We start from the raw sequence: 12,820 nt of genomic DNA on the forward strand, positions 1-12,820 counted from the left end.
CTTACTTCTTATAGCTAAGATTAAACAGATGACTGTGCAATGATTCAATCGTTTCAATGTTGTGATCCGTTGAATATGATTTGGACAGTGGTGGCACAGTTCAAGAATACCGCAAGCTTACTATTATTATTATTATTATTATTATTATTATTATTGTTGTTGTTATTATTATTATTATTATTATTATTATTATTATTATTATTATTATTATTATTATTATTATTATTGCACACGTCAACTCTTTTGCAAGTTGGGGTACTTGACTGGGACCAAACCCCACCAAGGGGTCTAGGGTCACCAACTGTCACAGGACTGACACGACAAGTCCATTCAGTCTTTCTTTCTTTCCTTTCCCTTGTACGACAGAACCTTCCTGGGAATGTGCGCTGTTCCAAGCAAACTGGTTTTCTGGATTGTTTTAAATGATACATGGATCGCCAGGTCTGCTAAGAAGTTCTCGTGGTATCACAACTGGTACCACCCTTGTCTGTACTTTCCATATCCTATTGAGTTCCCATGTTAATTCTGTTATTATTATTATTATTATTATTATTATTATTATTATTATTATTATTATTATTATTTTTATTATTATTATTATTTCAAGGGGAAAGCGGCTTGTGGCGTTATTGATACTTTCACGCTTTGCTTGGATTGTGTCACCTGTAAGAACTAGCAAATTTGTTTAAGGGTTTTAAACCACAAGTCACAACTTTGAAATGCAGGTATGCGTGAATCATAAACTTAAAAAGTTAATATCAGTTGAGAACCACAACTGAGATCTACCGTAAAAATTAACCGCCAGGCCGCAAAGGTAAAAAAATTTATTGCAGCATTATTCTTCCCTCTGTTGTGGGAACAATTTTCTTTCAAATTGTTCCCTCAAGTATATTTTCCTTTTGATTCAACTGTCTTCTTCCTCGAACGACCTTTCAGCATCTTAACCTCATTTTCTTTGTGAAACTGTATTAAGATTAGTCAGCACTGTAGGCTTGTAGACAATAATTTTATATTTTGAAATTATGCCAACTCTCAGATAGTATTTCGGGTGTTCGGCTGGAAGAATCGGCAATTAAAGGAGTTGAGTGTGTAAGCATACATGAAGTCAATGGTTGTTCGTTTTGCGTTCAGTTCTACTCTAATCGCCATTTTGAGACGTAAAGAACATTTACTCGATATTCTATAAAGGATCGCTTGTTAAATGATACCATTTAGAGCTTTAGATAAAAACTGCAGCTATATGATCTTTTTATGGACAAATTTCTTATCGCGTGTTTAACATGTACAATTTTTGTGTCAAAAATGATCACCAATTAATCGACTTCGATTCCTGGGAACAGTGAGAATGTTTCGGAATGTTTCAAAACCTTTGAATTTACGCTATTTTATTTCGTTTTAGTTTTGTTTTTCGTCGTGTTTCAAACGTCGACAAGCTATCTGATACCATGTCAACAAGAGATCTATAATCAAAGAGTTGAAACTCAGTGATTTCTCGTAGATAATGGTTGTCAAAGGATGATATATATATAACACCTATTCATAGTCTCAACAAAAAATTTGTTACAATAAAACGAGGGCAAACCATTCTCTCAAGCTCAGCTAATTTTATTCATTTCTTGTCGGAGCTGTGAAGCACTGCAATGCGCTCTCCAAAGAAGTAGCAGAATAAAGCTCTTTAAGCATTTTTAAAAGCAAACTGAAAAAGTTTTTGAAAAAAGGTTGTTTACCTTTTTAATTTTAAAATATACATATATTGTCATAGTTTTATTGTTTTACTTCGGAAATTGTATGTATTAGGGGACGCCCTCGATTGGGCTTGCCTTTGACCTTCTTACATAATAAACTGTTGTTGTTGTATAGGAATAAAACACAATATAGTACAATGTTTATCGTCGAAAATTGACCGAGATAGTTTACAGATATTCCACAAATAACTCAGGAGAAATATCTGACTGTGTTTAGAGCATAAAATAAAGACGTGTCAAAATATATCTCTGAAAGTGATTAAGAATTCTTGAAGATGAGCAAAGGAAATCACTATCGTGAAGGAGGTTTGAAAATGTGATCTCAATTATATCATAAAATTGAGCGAACTTTTGTTTTGAATGTCTCCAAGACATCTCGAAAGAACACCTCGAACCAGGTTTTAAAAAATCCACGTCTCCGCCTTGTTTTTTCAAACCGCTTCTCAGTGTTTGGGATGAAAACTCTACCTCGTGTTTGATAGTCAGCAAATATTAAAAGAATTGAAAGTAATGTGTCGGTTCCAATGGTAAATTAGACCAAGCTGTGAATATCAGTTTCAGTTAGGCATATACTAATCCGACATACGCGATTTGTCCGGAAGACTATTCCATTGCTCTTGCTGCAAGGGTAGCGCTGTGTCTTTAAAATAAATGTAGTATTATTTTGCATAACTACCAGGGAGTGAACATTACGACTCATCGACAGGGACATGTATAGGGTGCATTTGCTTTCTTATCTGATCTTGTTTTCTCTTGAGGTGTCGATGCGAGTTTTTGACACGACGTCGACAATTTATAAACCTGATTAGAAACTTTCGCATGTCATAATTCTAAGCAATGTGGAGTTTTCGGCGGCTTCTAAGGTATATTTCGTTTCTGTTTAACAAACGTGCTTGGACCTACTGTAAACAATAATTGAGTGCGTGTTGCTGGATTGTATAATGGCGCTCTAGTTGTACCTAAGAATAAACCACCTTAATTTGTTTAGCATGGTAACCTGTCTTTGCTTGTCCAAGGAACCCTGAAGGTTTTGAAAAAAAATATGACATTGTTCCATAAGATCAATTAGTTTCTGTTAAAACATTTAATTACATTAAAATTAGAGGCTGCACAGAAACGCTTCAAGGGAAGCCGTTTGGTGAAACTCTTGTTTGGTGACTGAAATTGACATACAAGCTGAAAAGAGGGAAAAACAGCATAATTGAAAGAGCCCCGTGTATGAAGGGTTTTCCTCTTATCCTTCAGGTTTTCTATGTTTTGTTGCTTGACTTAAAATAATTAAATTAAATTTAATACAAATTCAAAGTACCGGGGATTCCAGATCTTTATTTTAAGGGAGCCAACGTTGAATGTAATCTTCCAGCCGCTTTTTTAACAATAAATTGTATTTATATTTTTCACCAGTTCCTGACATGAGCCAGCCCGTGAACGGTCGATGGCACATTGGTCAGATTCTTCAACGACTCTCGGGTAATGAAAATATAATCTAGGACGCAATTTCCAGAAATATTCCGCTTCTGTCCCTGTTCAATGGTGATCGAACTTAATTGGTTTTCTGGAAGAAACAGCATTAAAAAGGGGAAGGGGTGCTATCCATTCAAACTTTTTTGTAATGTTTTGTGGCCGAGTTTTAGTTCTGACACTTCGTCGCTGGCATATGTACTACAAACGACTATGACTGGTCGTCAAGCGTCATGTCCATGCTAGAAAAATTAGAACTTTGCACCCTTGAAGAAAGGTGAAAAGATCTCGCTTGATCTTCATGTATAAAATTATTCATCGTTTAGCTGACATTAAGTATAACGACTTTTTAAATTTTAGTTATGAGACCCGTACTAGGAGCAGCGATAAGCTTAAGGTCATTCCCCTGTTTTGCAGTGCGCAACTCTACTGCGCACAATGGCAAAATAAAAAAAATTACGTTCATTTCTAGCTTACTACTGAGTATCACTCAATCTGACTTGCATCTAACAACAAAATTCTTAATTTGCATTTTGCGCGGAAATTAAGGTGTTTTCATAAGACTCGCTCCAGTCCCTTCGCGGAGAAACCAGTTTTGAAGCTCGATTTACTACTGCTTTGTGAAATATCTGCAAAACCAACCTGGTGAACCTATTTTCTCTTTTCAGATTTCTAACCACAATATCGTTTGCCAACTACAGTGAAAATTTAAGGAAAATCCTAGTGTTAGAAATATCAATTTTTGGGCCTAATATCTAGCCAATGGACATTTTGGCCTACCTTCAGAGGTAACGAATTAGTCTATTTTGTGAAATATCTCAGTAGTATTGGTTAGGAATAGTTTTCAAACAGATTTCACATTGAAAATGATTTATGAACAGGGAAAAAATTCTATGAAATGAGCCGTTAACTGTTCTCTTCAGAAAATAATTCCTGTTTTTGGCAAATGCTCTATTATAGTCCTTTTTGTCCAAACATGCAGAATTTACCATATTTCAATGCTTCGTTGCTGACAAACGAAGCATGGTGACCCCCTTTTTTATTTCATTTTTGCAGTTTACATATAGTGAACCACACTTGGTGAAAGTTTGGAAAAAATCTGAGTGTAGGTTCTATTTTAGGGGAATGACCTTAAGAGACAGTCCGCGTTAGATTCGACCGGTCAATTTGTGCCAGTCGTTCGATTTCCTTCAAATTTTCAGCAACAGACAAAGTTGATATAACATTAATGAAAACACAGTTAATTTACCTGAAGCACTGACATCAACATCGAGTTTGTCTTGATAACTTTTGGTTCCACAAAAGACCTTGGATGATTTAGACTTTGAACAACTTTTCCGCGGTTCATAACAAATCTGGTCCGGGACTTTGTTTCCACTTTCTGCGGTCAACTTAAAAATTTTCCTGGTGACATCAAAACCCGGATCAACACCCCCCAGGGATGTCTTACCCTCGGGGTTTCCCCTCAGGAAGTCGTACTTCACACCAATGAATCCAAGACCTGCCGGGTTTTGGTTTCTTTGACAAAATCCACCCTTAGGGTCTGGATATGGATCAAACTGTTTCTCTTGGCCTGCAGCTTGCAGACCTTGTAGGCCAAACGAATACCAAGGACATATCACCAGAACAAACAAAAGCCTTGCCAACAATACTGGAGACATTACGGCCTCACCTGAAATATGAACATTATGTGAATTTCTTGGCTGATTTCAATTTTAGGGACATTTTAAGTAAGAAAATTTACTGGTACAGAAAAATTTTTATTGCCTAGTGGTAAATCATAACCTTGGTGCAAATTTTAATTCATTGACGCCAGTGGCATCAAAATTAACATCCCGCAAACACCTGAAATTTGTAAAAAAATATATATATTTAATATTAATTCTGAAGTAGAGCTACAGGACATAAAATAATAAAAAAAAGGCTAAGTGAACAAATCTTCATACAGTAGAGGTTTTATAATTTACCAAAAAAAAAAAGAAAAAATGCTTACGTCAGGTTGTGAAGAAGGCTACAATATCTCCCACCCCCCCCCCCCCCCCTGAATTGAAGAACTGGTAATTCTAACCTAATTCTATTGGGTTTGTTAATTTTTCGTGATTGCCATTTGCAAGGAGCTAAACCGGCAATGGAGCGGTAAGCGGTCGCACTATAAATTAATAGGTGAAACAGAAGATCTACCGGATAACTTTTTTTCATATTCCCAGAGCAGTTAAATAATTTAGGGTGCTTTACAACAATGCAATAAAAACGGTGTATCATCGACTTAGATTTTGAGATAATGAAATTTAGAGGTCCTCTTTGTAGGGCTAACATGTTGCCATGGTAACCTCTATGACGTCAAACTAGTCTTAAAGTATTGCCCAACAAATGAGTTACAAAGATATTTATAGTTGGTCCGCATGATCCGATACAATTTTTTGTAATCTTTCATCATTTCACAAACACCTCAACAACGAAATACCCTTTCAAGCCTCCTTAACTGGCAGTCGAAGCATTTGATCTTGTAAGCTGCTCCATGTCTGTCGCTCAGCCGGTTCGTCTCTGTCCTTAACGTTCGTTGTCGCAAAGTAGAGATAGATTTGTAAATAACACAGTCACGTTGAGAGGATCAGTAGAGAATCCTTGCGATAGTTTCAGAAGTGCCTTTGATGTAAGATATATTCGCTACAACAAAGGCAGAGCGTCGGTGTTTGTAGTTCGAGTATGACGAAATCGTTAGTGGTGTTCAAAATCAGGGAAGGTAAATCGGCCAACTAACTGTGAGAAGAAATATACTCCAAAGGTTGGAATAAATGAAATACACCCCAGTTTACTGAATTAGAGGTGTCGATTAGTTAACGGCATGAAAACATGTGGTTCACCTAACAATATTTTAGAAAGAAGTGAATTTGCAAGACGTTTGTTTCGAAGAAGCTTGGACACGTTTTGACGCTGAATTCATTCAAGTAAATCAAACAACGGCTAAACGATTGGCACTATCTCTTCAGCAAAACAAAATAGCCTAGGATCTTACCGTTTTTCCGAAAAAAAGAATCATTAGTGCATTCCCAATTGTTTACAATTTGCCTTCAACGCGCGCTTTTGTTTTTATTTTTTTATTTTTTTTTCAAATAAAGCCAAAAGATAAAATACCAACAACGCTATGACCCTTTAAACAAGAAAACAACAAGAAGCAAATTTATTTATTTATACACAGTCTCGTTGTAAAAAATAGTATTTTAGTCGAAATTCATCATTTTTGTTGACAAGTCATTTTCGGGCTTTTGTTTTTTCACACCGCCAAGCGATTCCACCTTTAATTCAGTAAACTGGAGATTGCTTCATTTATTCCAGTGTTTGTGCTATATTCGTCTATTGGTCGTTTAATTCGAAGAAAATAGACCTTTATCACACGACGGCTAGGTTGAGTCTCAGGAGATTAAAAAGCTTTGTTTACGCACGGCAAGCCTCGCACTGAATTCGCGTCTGGCCGAGGCTTGCCGTGAGAAAACGAAACTTTTTATTCCCTTGAGACTCAACATGGCCGCCGAGTGATAAGGGTCTATTCGACGAAACACAACGTACTGAATTGAAAAACAAAAACGGTCCCCATACATGCATGTCGCGTGGAAGATTTGAGTTCAGCCAGTCGGCATCTGGGTAGATATTACATCATCAGTCGGGGAATTTCTGCAGTGATTATTCAGGCGTGGAAGACCCAGCGATAGCACCGTGAAACTAGTTCAGCTTTCTTCAGTTTACTGAACAAAAGGAAGTTTTAAGTGAGACCACAACTTAACCAAGCCGTTTGCATCTCTGCCGAAACTTTTTTGCCGGGGTTAAGAATTAAAGAAACCAAATATACTACTGATAGCAACTGAAAGTTAAACCACCGACAAATGCGTCTCGTTTCCTTTAACACGAAGAATCCCCATTCTTTCACAACTGAGAGCGTCATCTCCATAATCCAGCCACATGCATCTCTGCGAAGTTCTTTTGTTAAAATAAAAAGAAACCAATCATACTATAATCTCATAAAAGCCACCGAAAAATACATATCTTTTCCTGTAACATCTCGCCACATACATGTATCTCTGTCGATGCTATTTTGTTAAAATAAGAAGAAACCAAACATACAGTTATCCCGTAAAAAAAACTACCTAAAAAGCGTATCGTTTCCTTTGAAGAGTCCCCATTCTTTCACGTCTGAGAGCGTTATCTCCACATTGATCCAACCACATGTATTTCCGTCGATTCTCTTTTATTTAAATAAAAAGAAACCAAGTATGCTAAGCGACAATAAATGAATATCGTTTCCTTTAACATGAAGACTCCCCATTCTTCATTCTTTTACAACTGAGAGCGTCGTCTCCACAATCCAGCCACATGTAAATTTTATTGTTTCTCCCGATACCTTTTATTCAGTCTTCGAGGAGACACAACAGAACTACATTCTTCCAGAGAACTGATGTAGTTAAAGCTCCATCCATGTAGCTTTTGCTGCCCTTGTTTCAGTATTCTAAAATTTTCAGCTGGTTATTCATTATTGTTATTTATTTATTTTTAAATCCTTTGACCACTGAAAATTCGCAAGAATCATCTTATTAATGGAGGCGAAAAAATTTGGTAAATGGTACATGCGTGGCAGATTTCTTATCCGTAATCTTCAAAACCAAAAGCTGTTGTCACACGTGAAAAACACATAACGATTTTCGACCTCACAAGCTTATAGCTTATACCACAACGTCTCTAAAAAAAGGCATTCATTCATTCATTCATTTCCACAACCCAGTCACATGCAATTCTGTCAAAGCTCTTTAGTCACAATGAAAAGAAATCAAATTTACTACGAGCAAAAAAAAAAAAAAAAAAAAAAAAAAAATACAGACAAAATTAGGTACGTTTTATTTAACATGAAGGCTAGTTACCCACTGTTTTTTTTTTCTTTTTATAAAAAAGTTATTTTCTGGATTGTTTTTGTCCTCCCACAGACTGCCCAAGGGAAAACTATATAACTATCTACAAGGGCGCTCTGCTGAAGATAGATATATATTTTTAAAACGGCATAAGCCAACTTGTACGTTTACAATATCACATATTTGAGTCCAATGTCCGGTCCTTTGCACTTTATTCTTATCTTTATACGCAGATACGCTAGTATAAATTACCTTATCATATAAACAAGTTAATTGTTCACTTCAGACTGTAGATATCTTATCCGTCCAGGTGTTAAACAGGTCATCACTCTTACAACAACATCCACTAGCTAGCTTAGTTAACCTTAAAAAATCACAAATTTTGGTGTAGATCTTTGATTTTAAGATTACCGCCTATATTTGGGCGAAGTTTGTAGCAAGACTACAACATAAAAATATAAAAACAATGAGAAAATTCCGGCCTAGAAAGAAAACGATGTCGTTTTGCTGTTGATTTATTTAATAGAAGCATCGAAGATCGTGGGTGTAATTAAAATTTAAGTCTTAATGCAATATCAAGGGAGAAAAAACCAGGGAGAAAAAACCGAAAATATGAAAAAAAGGAAAAGGACTTTTAAGGGAACAATTGTTCAAAGAAAAGAGAAACAATTGGTGGAAAATTTTAAAGAGAAAGGGCAAGGTATTTTCACCTTTGCACTCTCTGTGGCTGTTGATGCTTTGAACTCAGTCTTCCCATTGTGCGGTCTTAAAGGACGTTAACTTCTAAGAAAGTTTCTCAGGAAAAAATGAAATTAAAATAATGAGGAAAGAGAAAGGTCGTTCAAGGATAAAAATTAAACGAAAGGAAGGATAATTGAGGGAACAATTCTGAAGTGAAAAGAAAAGCTATCCTTACCCTCTCGTCCTGGTAGAAGATATGTGGGTTAGGTCGTCGTAGTTCTCAGGTCTCGGCAAATACTTACTTCTTATAGCTAAGATTAAACAGATGACTGTGCAATGATTTAATCGTTTCAATGTTGTGATCCGTTGAATATGATTTGGACAGTGGTGGCACAGTTCAAGAATACCACAAGCTTACTATTATTATTATTATTATTATTATTATTGTTATTATTATTATTATTATTATTATTTTTTTTATTATTATTATTATTATTGCACACGTCAACTCTTTTGCAAGTTGGGGTACTTGACTGGGACCAAACCCCACCAAAGGGTCTAGGGTCACCAACTGTCACAGGACTGACACGACAAGTCCATTCAGTCTTTCTTTCTTTCCTTTCCCTTGTACGACAGAACCTTCCTGGGAATGTGCGCTGTTCCAAGCAAACTGGTTTTCTAGATTGTTTCAAATGACACATGGATCGCCAGGTCTGCTAAGAAGTTCTCGTGGTATCACAACTGGTACCACCCTTGTCTGTACTTTCCATATCCTATTGAGTTCCCATGTTAATTCTGTTAGTATTATTATCATTATTATTATTATTATTATTATTATTATTATTTCAAGGGGAAAGCGGCTTGTGGTGTTATTTATATTTTCACGCTTTGCTTGGATTGTGTCACCTGTAAGAACTAGCAAATTTTTTTAAGACTTTTAAACCACACGTCACAACTTTGAAATGCACGTATGTGTGAATCATAAACTTAAAAAGTTAATATCAGTTGAGAACCACAACTGAGATCTACCGTAAAAAATTAACCGCCAGGCCGCAAAGGTAAAAAAATTTATTGTAGCATTATTCTTCCCTCTATTATAAGAACAATTTTTTTTCAAATTTCCGCTGTTTTGCTGGAAGAATCCGCAATCAAAGGAGTTGAGTGTGTAAGCATACATGAAGTCAATGGTTGTTCGTTTTGCGTTCAGTTCTACTCTAATCGCCATTTTGTGACGTAAAGAACATTTACTCGATATTCTATAAAGGATCGCTTGTTAAATGATACCATTTAGAGCTTTAGATAAAAACTGCAGCTATATGATCTTTTTATGGAAAAATTTCTTACTGCGTGTTTAACATGTACAATTTTTGTGTCAAAAATGATCACCAATTAATCGACTTCGATTCCCGGGAACAGTGAGAATGTTTCGAAATGTTTCAAAACCTTTGAATTTACACTATTTTAATTCGTTTTAGTTTTGTTTTTCGTCGTGTTTCAAACGTCGACAAGCTATCTGATACCATGTTAACAAGAGATCTATAATCAAAGAGTTGAAACTCAGTGATTTCTCGTAGATAATGGTTGTCAAAGGATGATATATTTAAGACCTATTCATAGTCTCAACAAAAAATTTATTGTTACAATAAAACGAGGGCAAACCATTCTCTCAAGCTCAGCTAATTAAATTTTATCCATTTCTTGTCGGAACTGTGAAGCACTGCAATGCGCTCCCCCAAGGAGTAGCAGAATAAAGCTCTTTAAGCATTTTTAAAAGCAGACTGAAAAAGTTATTGAAAAAAGTTAGATTTTTTTACCTTTTTAATTTTAACATATACATATATTGTCATAGTTTTATTGTTTTACTTCGGAAATTGTATGTATTAGGGGACGTCCTCGATTGGGCTAGCCTTTGACCTTCTTACATAATAAACTGTTGTTGTTGTATAGGAATAAAACACAATATAGTACAATGTTTATTGTCGAAAATTAACCGAGATAGTTTACAGATATTCCACAAATAACTCAGGAGAAATATCTGACAGTGTTTAGAACATAAAATAAAGACGTGTCAAAATATATCTCTGAAAGTGATTAAGAATTCTTGAAGATGAGCAAAGGAAATCACTATCGTGAAGGAGGTTTGAAAATGTGATCTCAATTATATCATAAAACTGAGTGAACTTTTGTATTGAATGTCTCCAAGACATCTCGAAAGAACACCTCGAACCAGGTTTTAAAAAATCCACGTCTCCTCCTTGTTTTTTCAAACCGCTTCTCAGTGTTTGGGATGAAAACTCTACCTCGTGTTTGATGGTCATCAAATATTAAAAGAATTGAAAGTAATGTGTCGGTTCCAATTGCAAATTAGACCAAGCTGTGAATATCAGTTTCAGTTAGGCATATACTAATCCGACATACGCGATTTGTCCGGAAGACTATTCCATTGCTCTTGCTGCAAGGGTAGCGCTGTGTCTTTAAAATAAATGTAGTATTACTTTCCATAACTTCCAGGGAGTGAACATTACGACTCATCGACAGGGACGTGTATAGGGTGGATTTGCTTTCTTATCTTGTTTTCTCTTGAGGTGTCGATGCGAGTTTTTGACACGACGTCGACAATTTATAAACCTGATTAGAAACTTTTCGCATGTCATAATTCTAAGCAATGTGGAGTTTTCGGCGGCTTCTAAGGTATATTTCGTTTCTGTTTAACAAACGTGCTTGGACCTACTGTAAACAATAATTGAGTGCATGTTGCTGAATTGTATAATGGCGCTCTAGTTGTACCTAAGAATAAACCACCTTAATTTGTTTAGCATGGTAACCTGTCTTTGCTTGTCCAAGGAACCCTGAAGGTTTTGAAAAAAAATATGACATTGTTCCATAAGATCAATTAGTTTCTGTTAAAACATTTAATTACATTAAAATTAGAGGCTGCACAGAAACGCTTCAAGGGAAGCCGTTTGGTGAAACTCTTGTTTGGTGACTGAAATTGACATACAAGCTGAAAAGAGGGAAAAACAGCATAATTGAAAGAGCCCCGTGTATGAAGGGTTTTCCTCTTATCCTTCAGGTTTTCTATGTTTTGTTGCTTGACTTAAAATAATTAAATTAAATTTAATACAAATTCAAAGTACCGGGGATTCCAGATCTTTATTTTAAGGGAGCCAACGTTGAATGTAATCTTCCAGCCGCTTGTTTAACAATAAATTGTATTTATATTTTTCACCAGTTCCTGACATGAGCCAGCCCGTGAACGGTCGATGGCACATTGGTCAGATTCTTCAACGACTCTCGGGTAATGAAAATATAATCTAGGACGCAATTTCCAGAAATATTCCGCCTCTGTCCCTGTTCAATGGTGATCGAACTTAATTGGTTTTCTGGAAGAAACAGCATTAAAAAGGGGAAGGGGTGCTATCCATTCAAACTTTTTTGTAATGTTTTGTGGCCGAGTTTTACTTCTGACACTTCGTCGCTTGCATATGTACTACAAACGACTATGACTGGTCGTCAAGCGTCATGTCCATGCTAGAAAAATTAGAACTTTGCACCCTTGAAGAAAGGTGAAAAGATCTCGCTTGATCTTCATGTATAAAATTATTCATCGTTTAGCTGACATTAAGTATAACGACTTTTTAAATTTTAGTTATGAGACCCGTACTAGGAGCAGCGATAAGCTTAAGGTCATTCCCCTGTTTTGCAGTGCGCAACTCTACTGCGCACAATGGCAAAATAAAAAAAATACGTTCATTTCTAGCTTACTACTGAGTATCACTCAATCTGACTTGCATCTAACAACAAAATTCTTAATTTGCATTTTGCGCTGAAATTAAGGTGTTTTCATAAGACTCGCCCCAGTCCCTTCGCGGAGAAACCAGTTTTGAAGCTCGATTTACTACTGCTTTGTGAAATATCTGCAAAATCAACCTGGTGAACCTATTTTCTCTTTTCAGATTTCTAACCACAATATCGTTTGCCAACTACAGTGAAAATTTAAGGAAAATCCTAGTGTTAGAAATATCAAATTTTGGG

This window comes from Pavona decussata, unplaced genomic scaffold, assembly GCF_977016875.1.
Source record: "Pavona decussata unplaced genomic scaffold, jaPavDecu1.1 SCAFFOLD_437, whole genome shotgun sequence".
Lineage (NCBI taxonomy): Eukaryota > Metazoa > Cnidaria > Anthozoa > Scleractinia > Agariciidae > Pavona > Pavona decussata.